This window comes from Micromys minutus (genome assembly GCF_963924665.1).
Source record: "Micromys minutus genome assembly, chromosome: 1".
Lineage (NCBI taxonomy): Eukaryota > Metazoa > Chordata > Mammalia > Rodentia > Muridae > Micromys > Micromys minutus.
Genome location: NC_137969.1, coordinates 181,694,750 through 181,714,529, shown reverse-complemented (window position 1 = coordinate 181,714,529; position 19,780 = coordinate 181,694,750).

Sequence of the window (19,780 nt, the reverse complement as noted above, 5' to 3'; positions counted from 1 at the left end):
CAGAATCGCTCTTTGGCTGCTCTGTGAAGTATTCTTTCTCTCTTATACAAACTCCTGATACTCGTCATGAAGTCCTCACCTGAGTGAAACGAGTTGATCCTGACATACTCCGGACTCTCCAGAACTGTGAGCTAAGTTAGCCTCTTTTCTTTACCATGTTAACCCACCCAGGCATTTTGTTACAGCAATAAAAAGTAAACTGTAGAACTACTACGTTAAGTAAACTTTATGTACTATAACAAATAAAAGATAACGGCAATTGCTAATTCTTCAGATATCAAATTAGCAAACACTATGGCATAATTTTTAAAGCAAAGACTTATATATTTGCTAAGGTTATAATTCAAGTTGGATTTAAGAAACTGAGTTAATTGGAAGATTGAGTCAATTTTCTTCTGCCAAAACTTTTGTAAATCTCATTTTTGGCAACTTTGTTATATATAAACACCGAATTTAAACGCTATGCCTCTGTCTCATTTCATTGAGCCACTTTTATATGTGAAGAATTGATTTGTGACATGAATAAGACATTTTCTGGGCGAGATTTCAGCATAAGAAAAATATCTTCCATGTAAAATTTCCTCTTTGATAGCACGGAAAGAGTTTAGCATAATTAAGGTCTAAACAATACTAATTCTGAAATTAAATAAAATATAGGGAAAATTAATGTAATGGGTGATAACATGAAAGCAGATTTTTCTCCTGACACCAGGAGAGTCGTTTGTAGAGTCGGGTTTTTTGTTGTTGGTAGATTGACAGATTGTGCAGGGGTGAAGATGGAGGCATGGCTGAAGCAAACAGAGATTGAATGTTACAGACAAATTGCCTTTCTCGAAACACCACTGGCTGTCCACTGACTGTTTATGGAAACAGAGTATGGCTTTGACCTAAATTTTTAAGATGCCACATAGTGTAGCATGTTCCTATTTTAGTTTTGATCAATTAATTCAAAGTGATTTAGAGCTTCCAAGATACACTGCCTTCTGTCTTATGAGAGTCATTTCTTTTTTCCACAGTCTTCTCCCTGTTTATGAACTTATCCTTTTTGTAAAACAGCAATATGCTTAAAGTCTATATTTAGTGGCTAGTGTCAGTGGAGTTACCATGTCTGGCAAAAATAAAAACCAGCGATATTTCAGAAACTGATGTTTTGTGGTTTAGGCTGTCTTTAATATCTCACCGGAAGTTAGTTAAAGTGTGCTGTATTTCTTATAAAGTATATTTTATCTGTTTTCAGTTTAGTGCCTTAGCGACAGATGCCAGGAAATTCCTCAGTCCGTGGTTCTAATTGAAAACCTGGATGGGCACTGAGACATTCCACACTTTAAAGTGAGATGAAAAGGGTTAGAGATCTAAATATCTTGGTTTGGAAGAAACCTGAGGAATTTCAAGGTTTTTAACCTTAAAGCCATAAACAAGTGAGCTGGCAAAGCCTGACTTATTTCCCAGCATTCTGGTGGAGCTCAGAAGGTGTGGCCCAGGCAAGGGTGCCAGCCAGCAATATCTCAGGGTTTATAGATACATGATCCCAGGATGTCCTCATTCTAAAAGCATGTGTATTGATAAGTATCCTGATTCCTGCAGGGAACTGCAGCTTGCTTTGATCATAAGACTCAGGTCTGTACTGTTCTTCCTGGTTAGTCAAGCGCTAAGGCTTCTGCCCTGCAGACAAAAGGCAAGCGATGTTATCACTGAGTGGGTGTGGATCTCCAGCCTCTCTGGTTGTGCACCTTGGGTGTTTGTTTTGATGTGGTTGCAGACCATATCAGCAGTTGCCATTTTAACACCGACCTTTGGCTGGGCTTTGTTAAAACGGAGTGGCCTCAATATTGTAGCAATCTGCATACAGATGAGGCCCCGAAGTATAGCCAAGCTTCGATCTACCAAATACTTCTGCAAACAGCTCTCTCCTGGCTTTCTCTCATGTAGCAATTGGTGCACCATGAGTGAGATGCATGTATCAGAGAAAAATAAAACTGGAAATACTCTGGGGCTTTGAGTGGAAGGAAATTAGAAACCATTGGTTTATCTCCCACACACACAGTGAGTGGTCTGCAAGGTAGTAAAGGCAAATCAGGTTTTTTAAATAATTATTTTATTTGTTTACATTTCAAATATTCTCCACCTTCCTGGTTTCCCCTCCATGAGTCCCCTACCCAATCCCCATTTTCTTTGCCTATAAAAAGGTGCTCTTGAACTACCCACTCAATCCTGCCTTACCCATCTAGCATTCCCTTTCTCTGAGGTATCAACCCTCCACAGGACCAAGTGCCTTCCCTCCCATTGATGAAGTAGTCCTCTGCTACATATGTAACAGGAGCCATGGACTAGCCCATATATACTCTTTGGTTAGTGGTGTAGTCCCTGGGAGTCCTGAGATGTCCAGTTAGTTGATACTGTTTTTCTCCCAGTGGGGTTGTTATCCCCTACAGCTTCTTCAGTCGTTTCCTCAACTCTTCCATTGGGGTCCCAGGGCTCAGTCCAATAGTTGGCTGTAAGTATCTGCATCTGTCTTAGTCAGGTGCTGGCAGAGCCTTTCAGAGGACAGCCATACCAGGCTCCTGTCTACAAGCACATCTTGGCATCAGCAGTAGTGTTAGGGTTTGGTGTCTGTGAATGGAATGAATCCCATGGTGAAGCAGTCTCTAGATGGCCTTTCCTTAATTCTCTTTTCCATTTTTTGTCCCTGCATTCCTTCAGACAGGAACAATCCTGGGTTAACATTTTTGAGATGGGTGAGTACCCCATACCTCAACTTGGGGCAATGTCTATCTACTGGAGGTGGTCTCTTTAGCTTCTATCTTTCCCCTGTTGGGCATTTAGGATAATGGTAACTGGGTTCACAACCAGAATCTGGAAACAACCCAGATGTCCCTCAACAGAAGAATGGATACAGTAAGTGTGGTACATTTACTCAGTGGAATATTACTCAGCTATTAAAAATTGGAACATCACAGATTTTGCAGGAAAATGGGTAGAACTAGGAAATATCATCCTGAGTGATGTAACCCAGACCCCAAAGAACATACATGGTATGTACTCAGTGATAAGTGAATATTCGCCTAAAAACTCAGAATACCCATGATGCAATTCACAGACCATATGAATCTTAACAAGAAGGAAGGCCAAAGTGTAGATGCTTCAATCCCACTTAGAAGTGGGGACAAAATAGTCATGGGAGACAGAGGGAGAGAGGGACCTGGGTGGGAGAAGGGAGGGGGAGAAAAAAAGAAGGTGGGGAGCAGGGGGAACCACTAGAAAGTCCCAGATGCCAGGGATAATAGAAGCTCCCAGGATACAATGGGGATAACATTAGGCAAATCAGATTTTTGTCTTCAGTACAAATCCTGGCAGATAGACAAGGTAGGGCTCAGAGATGGGAGGTTGGAGCCTGGTCCATATCCAAAGTTGAAGGAGAACCAACAGAAACCATGGACGCAGGAAGGGTGGCTTTGAAGGCAGAAAAGTCTAAAAGCAATCCCAGGGAAATGGTTTTCATCAAAGAGTGGTCAAGCCAAGCATATTGCTTAAGAAAAATCATAAAAATGGTTGTAGTATGTAAACTGATTCCAGAATAAAAGTCATTTTGTGAACACTTGATTGGGATTTCTAAATTTAATCATTTTCATCTGCAACAACAAATGTCCAAACCACATAAGAAGCTCTGGCTTTGCATAATTTAACAGTTTTCCCCTTTACTTTCTGTCTACCAATATGTTTCCTCTCTCATTTTGTGATGCATTATATCCATGTTTCCTACTCATGTTCCACTGACTTCTGGCACAATGGTGATCACAGCATCCAAAGGCAGGAGTTCTAGGTCCACATTAATGCCCGGGTTTCCATAACTTCTCATACAATTGTTTGTGGACTTGGACTGGGTTGTTTTCATTAACATGTGATAATGGACTGGAAAGGTAGCTCAGCATTTCAGAGCTCTCAAAGCTGTTCTAGAGGACTTAGGTTTGTTTCCGAACACCCATGTTGAACTACTCATAACTTCAGCTTTAGGGGACCTGATACCTCTTTGTGGCCTCTGTAGGCAGCTGTGTGTACACATACGTGCAGGAGTGCACACGCAATCAAAATAGAAACATAATATCTACAAAGCACTAGGTTCATGTTTTCTGCCATGCAGGACACAGGCACAATGGTGGCTGTTTTTATTACTTATGTGCATGATTATTCTGAAAATTAGGCTAAATTGGTGTAGGAACGTGTTTAGTGAAATAGGATAACAGATGTATTCGAATGACATAAAAATCTAAGCAGTCAAAACAGAGCAAAGATGCACAGTTTAAAATATCAGCTCAGTATACACATTTTGCAGAGAGGTCCCATGCTATGCAACATGGTTTCACTCTCAACTTTGAGAGAATTAAATACTAAAGTTTTGAAGTTTCCACCCAAATTATTAATATGTCAATATGGAAAAAATTATTTGATCTATTTGTACATTTTTAGCTTGGGAATTGTCTGAACTGTGTATGGCCTGTTTTTTTTCCCCTGGATTCTGTATACATCTCTCTCTCTTTCTCTCTCTCTCTCTCTCTCTCTCTCTCTCTCTCTCTCTCTCTCTCTCTCTGTGTGTGTGTGTATGTGTGTGTGTGCACACACACATGCGCTCAAACTTGTATCTGTATTCCTCATACCTTAGGGTAATGAGGACGGCGGTTGGTTTTGGGTCATGAGTTAAGAAGCATGTATAGTTTTAAAATACAAATATAAATATTCTTACAAAATTGCATCATCCACAGAAGAAAAATATTTTTTCTTACTTCTGGCTGTATATCCAAAAGAATATTAATCATAATCACTGAGAGACAGCATCCTAAGCATGCCCAGTACAGAGTTATCCACAACAGCCGAGATAGAGAAATCTGAGTCTGCTGGCCAGCAAGTGAATAAAAAAGACGTGTCCTATACATTATGGCAACAGTGTTTAGCTTTAAGAAAATAAGCAGCCTTTTACTTGTGACAACATGGGTGAAGCCATCAAGGATAATGTGAAGTGGAACCAGCTAGTCCTATGAGAGATCATCAGCAGGAACTCACAGAGCAACTGCTGCTGGGGTTATTGCCATGAGTGATAGAGGAGTGTGCATTGCTGTTAAATGGCCATAAAATTTCAGCCCTGCTTGGTGAAAAACATTCTAGAGATCTGCAGTGCATCACAATGCCTAGAGCCAACCACAGAGCACTGCACATTGTAGGATTAATGAACTCCCTCTATGTTTTTACCAAAGAAGAAATAAAAGCCATAAAACAATGAAGAGAAACAAAGGAGGCTTTGGGAGGTATTAGGTAGATGCACCTACTATGATTATTGTGGTGATGCTAGCAAGAACATCAGTATGAAACTGTGTGCGTTTAATGTCTGTGTCCTTTATGAACTGACCATGCTTCAATAAAACTGTTTAAAAAAAAAAAAAAAACCAAAAGCCTTACTTTAAATCTATATTTGACATTTAGTCTGTGAGGGTCATTTGCCTTTGAGATGTACAGCAGCTGTTACTTTCCCTTCCACATGTCACTCTTTAGTACTGCTTGGAGGTAAGCATTCTCGTGCTAACACGTATCTGCCACTTTCTTTGATTGCCCAGTAGGCAAGTTCAGACTGAGTCGGTGAAAGTCAAGCAAAGCAGCGAGTACCAAAACTGAGAGAAGGGTGTTTGTCTAACCACCCACACAACCTAAATGCTCTCTTGGACTCTGCTGTGTGCCTAAGATGTTACCTGCCCCACACATGCAACTTTCTCAATATCAAATATTATTCTACAAGAAAATGATAAAAATACAAATATCATTCTCGCAAGTATAATCAGATTTGTGTGTTTCCAAAACACATGAGGCTAGTTTTAATGCCTGTGTCCAGTCCCACATCAGGTATCTGGTGGCCCTTGGATTTGGCTTTGAAGACTCAGGGAAGATGGAATATTTTCTTTGTAAGAAGTTTAAGGGTGGGTAAGAGCTATAAGAAGGAATAATTTTCTTTCTTTCTTAATGTGTATTGGATTTACATGATTTTTATTGTTAACCACTTTCTCCATTTTCTCCTGAATGGAAGTAAGCATCTACTAGTGTTGGCCGTGACTTAAGATGTGAGCACACAAGGGTCTTGGCTGTGCATGTGCTTGACCAACTTGTGGTATTTGGCCCATGGTCATCTTCAGACGAACAATGCTGTCTCTTTTTCTCATGACAGCACTGTTTTGCTCTTTCCCTAAGGTCCCCAGCCACTTTCAGTTTCAGGACTCCACTTTTCCCCTTGGTGTTTCTTCACCATTCCCTTTTCTCTTGGGTTCTACTTTTTTTTTTTTTTTTTTGTTCTACTTTTTAATCTCGGTTGTTTTTCAATATCTGTGGCAGTTTCATTACTTAATAAGTACCACATGTACACTGATATTTTCATTTTCTATCTCTGTCTACCTACTTGCCTTGAAGGGTAGGGAAGGTTTTTATAGACATTCTAAATTTGAAGGGTCTGACACACATGTATTTTCTTCTATTGACCTTAGACTTGCTTCTCTTCCCGTGCTTTCCTCTCTCAGTACCATAGTGGGATGTAATCTACAGTAACCTTTAAAAGCTTAGGCTGTGACAGAATCTCTTCATTGCCTGCAGATTTTCACCACCAGGAATATCCTCTCATGTCCTTTCCATTATTAGCTCTCCGGTATCCTACCTAGCACAGGATGTGTGATGCTATCCTATGCATTCTGTTGGGTTGACATGGTACTAGGTCTTTCTAAACAGACACTTTGTAGATTTTAATAATGCCTAGAGCAACATAATATTTGAATAGTTATTAACAGAAAATAATTCCCTCAACTCCACTGTCTTCCAGGAACACAATGAAGCCATACCTGTTTTCATTTGCCAGTTTCTTCTTGGCAATAAGCAATGTCCTCAGCACATAGAATGATCTTTTCAGATCCTGAAATTTGACTGAGTGACTTCTTTGTTTCTTGCAATGACCTGCAACTTCAGTTGCAATGCGTTTTGCTTCTTCTAAGTAAAGTGTCTTTCAAATCTGGTCTTTCTCACTATTCTCATTGGTTTTGCTTAGAAGAACTTTTCAAAAACTTGCCTACCACCAGTCCAGCTCTATCCAACCAGTCATTGGTGCTATTGCAGTCCAGACAAATGAAGCAGATGTGCTCTCTTTCTCCAGAATCATTGTAATCTCTACACTCAGTACTAGTTATTATACAATTCCAACCTTTCAGAGAATATGGCCATCGACTGTCAGGTTCTTACCTCTGCTGTGGCTGCTATGATGAGTGGTAATGGGAAGATGGTCACAATGACTTCCTCTGACTTTAGACTCTGCCTTCTCAGCTAAGAAAATTCTGCTTTAGTTTTCTAGTGCATTCTCATATTTACTTCTATTAATTTTTTTATCATCATTAGTCACAGTGTGTGACATTGAGGTCATCTTTCCAGAATTGCTACAACTATCGGCATGAAGAGATTTGTGAAAAATGTCCTCACACTATGTGTTGAACTTATCTTTTGGTTAAAACATAAAATGACCCATTTTGTTGCTTTCCGCCATTTTGTTAGTAATAGAGTGCACTTCTGGGTTAATTTTAAAAATATTAAAATTATTTTAAAGTATGTGTGTCAATGTGTGTATACATGTGCATGTGTGTATGTGTGTACACATGTTTGTGAGAAGAGACTCTTACAGGACAGAAGAAGGCATTGGATTTCCTAAATCTGTCATTACAGGCAGTTTATAAGCCACCTGACATGGGTACTGGGAACCAAATTGGGGTCCTGTGCAATGCAGTGTACACTTTTAATCAATGACCCATCCCTTCAACCTCCAGTTTCATTTAGAATACATTTTCCCACTCTTGATCTTTGAGTGGCTGAGTTGGAAGACATCTTGAGCATTCTATTCTCCACATTCAAAATCAAGTCTTCTTATTACTCCTTGCTTTCCTTCTTGGTCTGGGATTGACGCTGAAGGTCTCATTTGAAGACTGAGGCCACAGAGGACAATTTACCATTCTACTCTTCTGAGCATGATGTTCCTGTGGGACATACTAGAGCCCCAAAAAACTGATCAATAAACAGTCTAAATAGAAATAAATAATATCTTAAAATTAATGTGCTGGTGACAAGTGATTAACTACTGAGTTCCTGAAAAATGTGTTATTTATTAGTATTAGAAATCTGGGGCCTGAGAAAATGACTCAGTGAAAGGAATGTTTGCTGTGGAAGTATGAGGACCAGGATTTAGAACCTTAGCATCCAAATTAAAGCCAGGTGCGCATTTGTATCTATCATCCTAATGATGGGGAGACAGAGGTTGATGCATCCTATGGGTTCCCTGGCCAACCACCCAAGGGGAAGGGATGAATACCAGGCTCACTGAGAGCCCATAGACTGTGGATAATTTATGCTGAAAGTTGGGTTCAGTAAGAACTCCCTCTCTGCATTATATTTATTTATTGTCTATGTTAGATTGGTAATCTGTATTTTCTTGTAACTAGATGCCATACTTGTCTTTGAAAGATCTTTTGATATCCTAAATGCCCTTAAAGATCCAGCCTATGTTCTTCCATTCCCAAGTCCCATTTTTTCCTTTGTTTACCTGTACTTTCTGCATTACAGAGTCTAAGCAGTCTTGTTCTTGAATTGTTGGTAAAATTTGAGCAATTCTACTGCTGTAGTAAGTTACTCTAGTATCATACATCCAATAAAACAAAACTGTAATTTACTGTATTATTATAATCATCACATATCACTTGTATATGTTAGTAGGATTTCCTGTCCATGCATGCACTGAGCATCAATCATATCTTCCTGCCAACCTGTTCTTCTACTTTGTTATTTTGTTTCTCTATATCAGGATTTAATTTAGGTCCTTATCTACACTAGGCGAAGGTCTACCCATGAGCTGTAATTCTAGTTTTTCTATTTTTGACTCCTACCTCTTCATCCAAAGCCTAAGTCCCTACAAGCCCGGCTTAATTTCTTTCTGTTCCTCTTCCATTCTTTGTGTTTAGTGACTACTCTCCTGTCCCATATAGCTGTAAGGTTGATTTACGAGTTTTCATAAGAGTGAGGACATATAATATATATTTTATTTTGTTTGGCTTGCTTCAATAAATATAGTAGTCTCTATTTCTCTCCATGTTGCAAATGGCAAAACTTCATTCCTTTTTTATTGTTGAGCACCATACCAGCAACAGACATTTACCACATTAAAAATACCACAAATCTCCTAAGGGAGATTGAGATTGATCTCACATTTTGGCTGTTACAAGAAGTGTTGCAATAACCATTGGAGTGAAAGTATCTTTTTTGTTGTGAAGATAAGATTTGTTTTGGATAATCAGAATCAGTAGTGCAATTGTTAGATAATATGGTAGTTTTTTAAAAAATTTTTTGGAACAGTCTTTCTACTGTTTTCTTCAATGGCTTTCAGCCTTACGCCCCCTCTCTTGGGTTTAAGTGTCTGCTACTTTGGATCTTTCTAGCATCTCTTATCTCTTACCTTCTTGCCAGTAACTATTCTATCTGGGATGAGATGATATCTTGTTTAGTTTTGACTTCATGAGCAAGTGTGATAGAGTGGGTTTTTCATGTTTGGTTGTCTGTATGTCTCCTTCTGAGTAGTATGTGTCTGTTCTTTAGCCTACTGTTCATTGTTAGTTAGTTTTTTTTTTTTTTTTTTGAGTTTGTTTTCCAAGTATTTCTACACCCTGGATGTCAGCCCAGTTTCTATTCAGGCTCTTGACATGTTTCTTCTCTGTTGCTTGTGCTTCATTCCTAGATTCTTAGTTAACATTTTTGTTGTTGAGTTGGTTCTTGTACATTGTGAGAGAAAAAAACATGGCTTGATTTTTCTGTATCTTAATATTCAAATTTCCCAGCACTATTTATCAAACAGATTGTATTTTCACAGCTGAATGTTTCTGAAACTTTAAAACAAGGCATTCTAGCATAATACCAAGAGTAAAAATTGGAAGTTGGAGCCAAGATTCATGTATTTTCTCTTGGTACCTGATAATTTTCTCTATGTATGCATACCATGCATTTTAGCTGAAACAGTCATGAGATGAAATAGATTCAAATGTTTAGGTCAAGACCTTTATTGAGATGTTGAAGATTTTAGTCTTATCCAGCTGAAGATGAGCTCTGCTTGAGTAGATGTTTCCATCTCTGAGATAAATCACAGCCACTGATATACTGCAGTGTTCCTGGGTGTAAGTTTAATCTCAGACCATCTACACTATAATGAATATGAAGAATGTAGTTCTATTTCCATTCTTTCATAAAACTTGTTGGTTATTTAAAATATTTTGCTATATTTTAGATGAAAATTTTCATACTTATGAACTCTCATGTCCCAGATTTGTTACACAGATATTTCAATAGGCATAGCTACAGCTACTGATACTGTCCCTTTCTGTCCTGGGTGTTAGTCCATCACTGAAATTACAGCCAATAGAACTGAACAAGCTAACTATTCTAGCATGCAAACATGAAGCCTTGTTTGTGATAATGGGATTTGACTTGTCTTCTTTCTTTCACTTTTAATATTATCATAATGCTGATGCATCTGAATGTAATTAGCATGGGCAATCTTAAGAAATGGTTTACTGTACCAGAAAATATGGATTAGAATTTAAGTTATTGTTTTTTCCAGACACTGACTTTGGGGCCAGGCCAAATGGAATTTTGCTTCTTAGACTGTAATAATCAGTGTAACTTTGGGTGTGTGTTGCTAGATTAAGTCTACAAGTAGATTTTTCTCTTTTTAGTGACAATCACTTTTTTTCCTATGGTGTCAATTAGAAAGAAAACATTATTTTTTTGGAGATGTGCAGAAGGCGAGTAACAAAAATTCCTTTTTTCTTAACTTTTTTTTTTTTATCTTCAGCTTTGTTTCTCCTGTAGAATTGGGAGTGGTAGGAATTAATTTCTCTTACATGTAGATAACAGAGAGCTGAACCTTCTGACTAATGGTTTATATCCTACTCATGAATTATTTATGTGAAGTGGAAAGGCAAGAGAGAGAAAGATAATATGAAGATTGATCTCTGAAGAAATAATCAATAAAATATTCGCTGGACTCTTCTTAACAAATGTACAGTAATCAAATTGCATTTGACCCAGACTGAATCCTAGTTGTCTAAACATAAGAAAGCAACAAACAGTATCTTTTACATCAGAGTAGTTGATTAGGGTAGGGCATCATCTGGCAGACCCAGGTGTGGGATCTTCAAGTGACTCAGAAAACCTCTGAGATGAGCAAGTGACAAGTCTGTGGCTTCCTCTGGTTTATAGTTGGGGTGGGTTTTAGAATTCCTTTATAAGGAGTGGGTCTTTTTTTTTCTCCCTAGTGTGCAGGCTAAGGTAAGAGATGTAGCTGATGTTTTTAGATAGGAAGTTATATCTTGAAGTATAGAATATACTTCTTGGAGAACTTCAAATTCAGGCAACTGTGCATTTTGACTAAATTGCTAATTTCTGGAGATTTTAGAGAGGGCTTCACTGGCTTCACACTGACTACTGGATTCTATTTAACAGCACTGGCATTGTCTTGCAATTATTACTGTTATCTGTGCCTTTGGATATATTTACTTGGATGCTAGATTGATGAGGCAGGAGTGGGTGAGTGGGTGGAGGAGTGTCCTCATAGAGGCAAAGGGGATGGAGAGAGGAGAAATGGAATGGGGAGTTTGTGAAGGGGAGCTGGGAAGGGGATAGCATTTGAAATATAAAGAAATAAAATGATTAATAAAAATACCCCATTGCTTGTCATTTTTATGTAGGTTCTTTTGATTTATTTAGACTGAGAACTTAAAAACTGGTTTACACATATGCACACTGAGTTATGTGGTTTTATCTAAAAAAAATGGAAATGACAAATGGGGATGAGGAGAGACAAAAAGTGAGAAAAAGGATTGCAAAAAGTAAGAGATAAATAAGAGAAACCAAACAAAAGGAAGGTACATATGAAGAGTGGTACACACCTAAAATATACATGGACTAAAAATGAATGTGAGTTCATACTTCCACTTTGAGTTTTAACTTATTATTATCTGGTATATTATGTTTATGAAATAGAACACCTGTATTATGCATATTAATAGCATCATACGTAATTTTAATCAATAAACATTTGATATATATGTATATCATATATATCATATATATATATGTCACACATATAGTATATATGTATATATGCATATATTATTTATTATATAATATGCACACACTCAGAGCTAATATGTGGTTAGAGAATCAGAAATAATGCTAGCTTATTTAGAGCTAGGTGAGACTTTGGAACTTTGGAGGCTGGAAATAATCCCTCTATAGATGTATTACATCTAGGTGCAGAGCTTAAGAAGTCTGTGGGAGATTCACAGGCATCTGAAAAGCCCTTCTGTGTGTGGGATGGGATTAGCAACATGGGCAGTGTTATCTGTAAGGTGCTTAGTTCCACATTGTGTGGCAGGAATCATCATAGTAGGCCTTGTATTTTATTGACCATTTGAGTTTAGGTAGGATTGCTTGTACGAACATGGGTTTATGATTATTTATAAGGATATAGGTAATTGACCAGTGGCTACACAATCAATGAAAACTATAGCTATTCCCCGTGGCAGCCATTAGCTGTCAATAATTCTTCATGGGTAAAAGGACCATGCTATATCCAGAAGATAGAACTTCTAGCACTTTCCCCTGCTTTCTAGCGCTTACATTCTTCTTGCAATGTTTCTTGGGCACTGGAAGGGGTGAGGAAGTGTCCTGTCATAGATTTTTGTTTGGGGTTAGGCCTCACCAAGCCCACAACTTCCAACATCTCCTTTCTAACCCTCACTTAAGCTTTTTTATTATAGCGTTCTTTCCTCTATCTTTGTATTCCCCCTTCACGGGCTGTGACCTTATGCTCTAGTTTCTGCTTCCTGGACTCTTTAGGCACTCCAACTCAAATATAGAAATCTAAGAACTTATATATGAGAGAAAAAAATACACTATTTTGTCATTCTGGGTCTGGGTTATCTGGCTCAGTATAATATTTTTCCAGTACTATAATTTTCCTGAAATTTTAATTTCATTTTTATTCAGTAATAAATGTGATTATATTTTAATTATTTTAAATTAATATTAAAAACTACTTCAAGAATTAATCATTGTAATGAATTACATTAATTATAAAATTAATATACATTACATTTTTATTAGTTGCCTATTATTGATGGACATCTATTCTGATTCCACGTCATCAAAGACATGGATGTACAAGTACTGCTGTTGGCGAGTATAACCTTTTTTGGGTATACACATAGAAGTGGTATACCATGGTCGTTGGTAGTCCTAATTTTAGCTTTGTGAGAAACCTCCACACTGATTTCTGTGGCCAAATTGTTATACTCTCACCAACAATTCATGAGGGCTCCTTTCTCCCATATCCTCACTAGCCTTCCTTTCTTCCTTTTCTGTCTTTAAGATTTTACTATAATTATAATGTTTTCCTATTTCCTTCCTCCCTAAAAATTTTTCCATTTACTTCTTGCTCTTTTTCAAATTTACAGCCTGTTTTGTTTCACTCATTGTTACTGCACACACATGTGCATGTGTGCATGCGCACACCATTTTCAAATGTAATCTGCTTATTCTGTATAATGCCACTTGTGTGTATGTTTTCAGGGCTGACCATTTGGCACTAGTCAACCAAATGTAACTGTACCTATGGAAAGTCAACTCTCTCGTTCCCAGTGTTGCTCAGTTACCTCGTGTAGAGTGATGTTTAACCTTTTCAAAAATATTTACTAGCCATTTTTGTTTTCATTTTTTCATAACTCTGTGTTCCATTCAATAGTGTATTTTGAAATTTATACTAGGATATTTCACTAAATGTATCTCTTAAATGAAGCATTCACTACATGTGTCATTGAAATAGCAACAAGAATGTAGGGTTTTTCTGTGTAGTGTTCTAATGTACATATATCTTACTTACATGTTAACATAGATTAGATTTTAGAAACAAGATAACCTTGGAATTGTGTATAAATTTACAGACAGGTTCTGCAGAATAATAACTCTTTGCTTGATTAAACCTCGTACAGAGAATGGTGGACGGTGTATTGCATGTTTTGATATTTTCAATCTATTTCAACATGCAAGCTTAAGGAAAACCCAGGCATTAACATAAAGTTTCTGAGATTGTACAACTTATTCTCATATGCTGACAGATGAGTTTTACATTCTTGTAAAGTATGCAGTGATGTTAATATTCAAGATGCACAGAAAGAACAAAATGCCTTTCTGCCTTCTAACAAAATCCTTCCCATGATAAGTCAGAAAGATTGTTGCTATGCCCATCAGACATGACTCTGGGGGTTCCATGAAATGAGTTGAGTGATGAAAATAAGCAAATGCACACAGCAACATGAATCTGATTCCAAACATCTCAAACTTGTCACCTTGAAGTTTTGTATGGCTGTGTTCCTTCTGGAAGTGTGATGAGAAAAATCCCTTTTGGGATTGGTCCCAGTTTCTAGGAACAACCTTCTAGGAGTGGAACGAGTCCAGCCCTCCTCCACCTTCAAAATCAGCTCAGCATCCTTTCTCCTCTCCATCCTTAGGTATTCTCTAACTGTGGTCCTTCTGTCTCTTTCTAATAATTACACTGGGTGCATATTGGTCTTCCTATTATAAAAGCCTTCATGGTATCACAGCTGCAAACTCTGCTGTCCCATGTTAATGGCTGTTCACATGGGACAGGGTATAGGGTATAAGTATCTGAAGGTCTAAACCCAGCCTCCCATATGGAAAGCAGTGTAATATCTCTCATGAGAGTCCCAGTTCATATCACCCAAGCCCTGGGTTCCTTCCTTCTTCCCACTGTATATTTTTATGGTTTTGCTGATTCTCCCATGGTTGCAAGATATCTCCCTTGGCAAGCAGTGCGCCATTTGCCTTTAACACACTGAAAGATGGAGATGGAGTCACATCTATTTTGTTTTCATCCAGGAAGTGAAGCCCTGACCGTGTCCTCTACCTTCTAGACAGCACTAGTTACAGGGGTACCCTGTGCTCTGGGAGAGAATGTGATTCCACACATTTCTGCTTAGGTTCACACTGTAGTACTAGCTTAGGACAGATGTCTATGGGCACAGTATATTTTAGAGGGACCAAAATGAGAAATCAACTCAAGGTAATCCTAGAAAGAGAAAAGAAGAACTTTTCTTTTCGGAAGCTTAGTCCCATACCCATCTCCTCATAAAAGTCAGCATCACCAAGGCCAATCCCATGATGATTTCAAAATGTGTCAGTCAGGCCACTGGCAAGCCTCCTAGAAGCCAGATCTCATGCCTTTCACAGGGATAGTTTCAGCTAGGTCTGGCAGGAAAGCAGCAACTTTGTGTGATAGGGTCAACACCCTTGGGTTGTGGACCACATGGTCTCGAACTTCTTTTTATCTTCAGGTTGTCTCTGTACTCAAGATAAAGAGGGGAGAAAGAAGCAGGAGGGAGGATCTGAGCAGGCTCAGGAGGGTCTCATACATAGCAAGGTTTGGGGGGTCTCTAGCTAAAAAGAAGAGAAAGCTGTTTTCCCAGTATACAAAGCTATCATGTAGGGAGTAGATCCGAAAGATGGGAGACAGAACCCTTCTCCATCCATTGCATTTGACCCCACAGTTAAAGTGTGTCTCCCTTCAGGCTCCCTCCAGAGTTTCTTAACTCGTATTCTCTCAGAAGTAATCACAAAATAAAAGTCATTAGGGCAACTCTGCCTTAGTTTTTTACCTGCACTGTGTACTCAGGATGGTTATGATGCCCAGCGGGGCGCAGAGCTGGATGAATATTGAATGAATGGATGAGTTACTGCATAGCAAATGCTAAGAAAACAGTGAAATAGAGGTTATTCTATGGAATAAATAATGTCTCTGAACCATGCCTTGGCATGTATAGTTTAACTCCCCCTCCCAAATAACAGAGACTAGAGACACCTGTGGCACTAAAAAAAGCAACAAAAGCAAAAACATATAAAAAACATATATTTTGTTTGTAACATGGTGAAGTCAGTGATCAACTGGGTATCCTACAAGCAGTTTTACACTTAAACACACACACGTTTACACACACTTATTCACTGATATACACACACATAAACATACATATATATGCATACAGATACATACATACAGACACACATGCATACAGGCACTAAACAAACGTATTTACACACACACAAACACACACACACACACACACACACACACACACACACACACACACAAGAGGTGGGAGAGAAGTCATGGGTTTCTGTTGAACTCATTATTTTCCTGATGGAGAGGTCAGTGAAATGTTATATTGGAGAGAATCAAGCCTTAATTCTTTTAGGTCAGAACTTCTTCTGAAAGATATTTTTCTTCAGTGCCTTGGGAAACTGAACGTTCTCAATGGGATTAGTGGCATTTGCTGTTTCAAATTGAAACAGGATCTACTGGCCCACTCTAACTTTATAATCGGCATCATCTACTCTGTGGTCACTGCTGAAGTATTAGACCTAACCTAAGGAGGCAGGAAGTGACATTAGACTTTGTTCTGTTCTATTCCGGCCTAGAGATGGAGTCTGAGATAAGGAAAACACTGCAACTTTCCTGTAACACAATTCTTCCCTGTAGAGCCAAGGCTTTCACAGAAAAGCCAAAAGGGACTTTATGGTCAACCAAATTGCATATTTCTTTTGTCTTGCATGTTTCAAATGACCATAGATGCAATTCATTTTCCCTTCGCTATATTCTTGCAAATGAGGGAGAGCAGGACAGAGAGAAAGAGGGCTTGTAGAAACCTTAATTCCATTTACAGAAATACCACAGCAGTCTGCACGTATATCACATAATTATGTCTGAGGTAAGCTTAGGGAATGTAGTCATTTGTTCAGGGTTGTTTTTCCACTGCAAAATAGTCTCCAAATAGAATTATCAAGTCTATCAAATGTTAATTTGTTAAGAAAAACAGAATAGCTAATAAGGATAACTAGATTTATATTGTAATAGGGGATTATCCCAAAGGCTTCCACATCTCCAAAGGAAGCATTGTTGAGGGATGAGTGAGGGGAATCTTAAGAGACACTACACTTCTCGTTTCTATCAGCTACATGCTCTTACTCAGGGAAAGACCTATTAGGCCACCAAACTCACATCTTGGGTTTTCAGTGAGATCGAATGGCCCTGACTTTGCTCCTGGTTCTCATCTGTGGCTTGTCTCCTGTTGAAACCTTCTTACCACAATTGACATCAGAGAGAGGAAAGCATAGCCTGGCTCTCCAGGCCACTGGGAAAGGACAAGAATACAACCTGTGCCTCTCACAAACAGCAGGCACCAATGTGTTGGCAAGATCTTAGGGTCACTCAAATTTCCAGGCATGAATTTTGATTTTCCTCAGCAGTGGACACATATCAAAATGTGAAATGGCTCACTCTTTTTTCAGCTTCTAGGCTCTTACAGCATTTATAGCATGCTGGATTTTGGCAATGGTGGCGGTTCTTGTTTTCCATTGTTTCTTTTATAGCATTAGCTATAATTTGGAGAAGTTAATCTGAGGTAAAACTAAATTGCTTTTATATAAATACCTTGCTTATATTGTAGGTATGTTAGAGAGCAGAGAGTAATGAAATGGAAATTTTTGGTTATGTCACGTGGTAAAGAATAACGTGATGATGACTCTTGTGATGTTTTGCTCAGGCAAGATCCATGAGAGGACATGTTATGTTTGGAGAGAGTATAAGTAGGGTTCAGGAAACAGTAGAGTGGTGCTTGCATAGCTAGCTGTGCAATTCTTTGTTGGGCTGTCTCATCTTTGCTGATCTTCACTTTGTTGAGAGAGGCATGGCAGAAAACTCCCAGCATTCTGATAGGTCTCAGTCACTCCTGCTGACTTGTGCTGATTCAGAGGAGGCCTGGTGGTTTCTGCTGGACCATGCTGCTGTTGCTGATTTGTATTTGGTGATGCTATTGAAGTGGACTGATAGTATCCTGACAGAGATTGTAATCACCCTAAATAACTACTTTTAAACAGGTTCACATCTCCTTGTTCTATTAAGCATCTTTTCTTTCCTACCTTTAGAGAGGGGGCTAAAAGAGGAATCAAAGGGTTTGAGAACCCTTATTAAAGAAAGGTTTGAAAAATATAAGCCTACAGATTACAAATATGTCCTTCATTGTACAGCATTTCAGTGGATAGGAAGACAGGTAGGAATTTTGAAGAAATTGAAATTATAGTGAAAGCTATAGACATGCTCTCTATTCTGGCCCATAGCTATTCTGACTATTCCTGTCAACTCAGTCAGTCATTTCCTTTTCCTTTGTTAATGTTTTGTTTTACACCAATAAAAATGTCTAGAATTAAAAGAAACTGCATTATAGTAATTGACTGCACTATGCATATAACTTTGACTCCATAAATATTTGATTAGATCTTTGATTAAGAGAAAACCAATTAAACTTATCTACCTTTTGTCCTGCTTTTATTTTCTGTGGCAAGACATCATATTAAAGAGTTTATCTGGGGGCTTATATTTTCTAAGAGTAAGTCCATTCCTATCATTGTTGGGAATATGGCAGCAGTCAGTCAGTCAGGTATGGTACTGGAGTAGTAGCTGAGAGCTTAATTGATCCACAAGCACTAGGCAGAGAGAGCTAACTGGTAATGGTAGGGGCTTTTGAAGTTTCAAAACCCACTCCTAGTGACTTGGCTTCTCTAACAAGGCCACACTCCTTAATTCTTCCCAAACAGGTCTACTAACTGGGAACCAAGTATTTAAATACATAAACCTATGGAGGTTGTCTTAGGGTTTCTATTCCTGCACAAAACATCATGACCAAAAAGCAAGTTGTGGAGGAAAGGGTTTATTCAGCTTACACTTCCACATTGCTGTTTATCACCAAAGGAAGTCCGGACTGGAACTCAAGCAGGTCAGGAAGTAGGAGCTGATGCAGAGGCTATGGAACCATGCACAATGGGCTGGGCCCTCCCAGCTTGATCACTAGTTGTGAAAATGACTTACAACTGGATTTCATGGAGGCATTTCCTCAAATGAGTCTCCTTTCTCTGTGATAACTCCAGGTTGTGTCAAGTTGACACAAAACCAGTCAGTACAATTGACTTCTTGTCAACTTGACACACAAACAAATCATTATTAACCCTCAACTCTTATTTTCTTATTCATCCCCAAGATCTAAATAACCTTAAGAGTTCCAGAGAATTTACAAATTCTTACATATTAAAATTGCAATCCCTTTAAAATAGTCAATCTCTTTTAAAATTCAAAGTCTTTTTAAATTCAAAGTCCCTTAACTGTGGGTTCCACTAAAATATTTTTTTCCTTTAAGAGGGAAAAATATCAGGGCATAGTCATAATCAAAAGTAAAATTAATCTCTAATCACCCAATGTCTGAGATCCACACAGGAACATTTGGCTTCCTTCAAGGGCTTGGGTCATTTCTCCAGCTCTGCTCATTGTAGCACACACCTTGTCTTCTAGGCTTCAGCTGCCTGTTCTCCACTGCCACTGCAAAGAGGCTTCACCAATAGCTTCTCCCAGGGTCTCTTCATGGTGCCAAGCCTCAACTTCTTTGCATGACACCTTCAGTTCTGGGGTATTAATTGCAAGTGAGGCTGCACCTTCACCAATGGCCTTCCATGGCCTCACAGTGCTCTTCATAACCCCTTCATGCCTTCAAAACCAGCACCACCTGAGTGACTCTTACACATTGCGAAGTCTAGCCACAGAATGAGG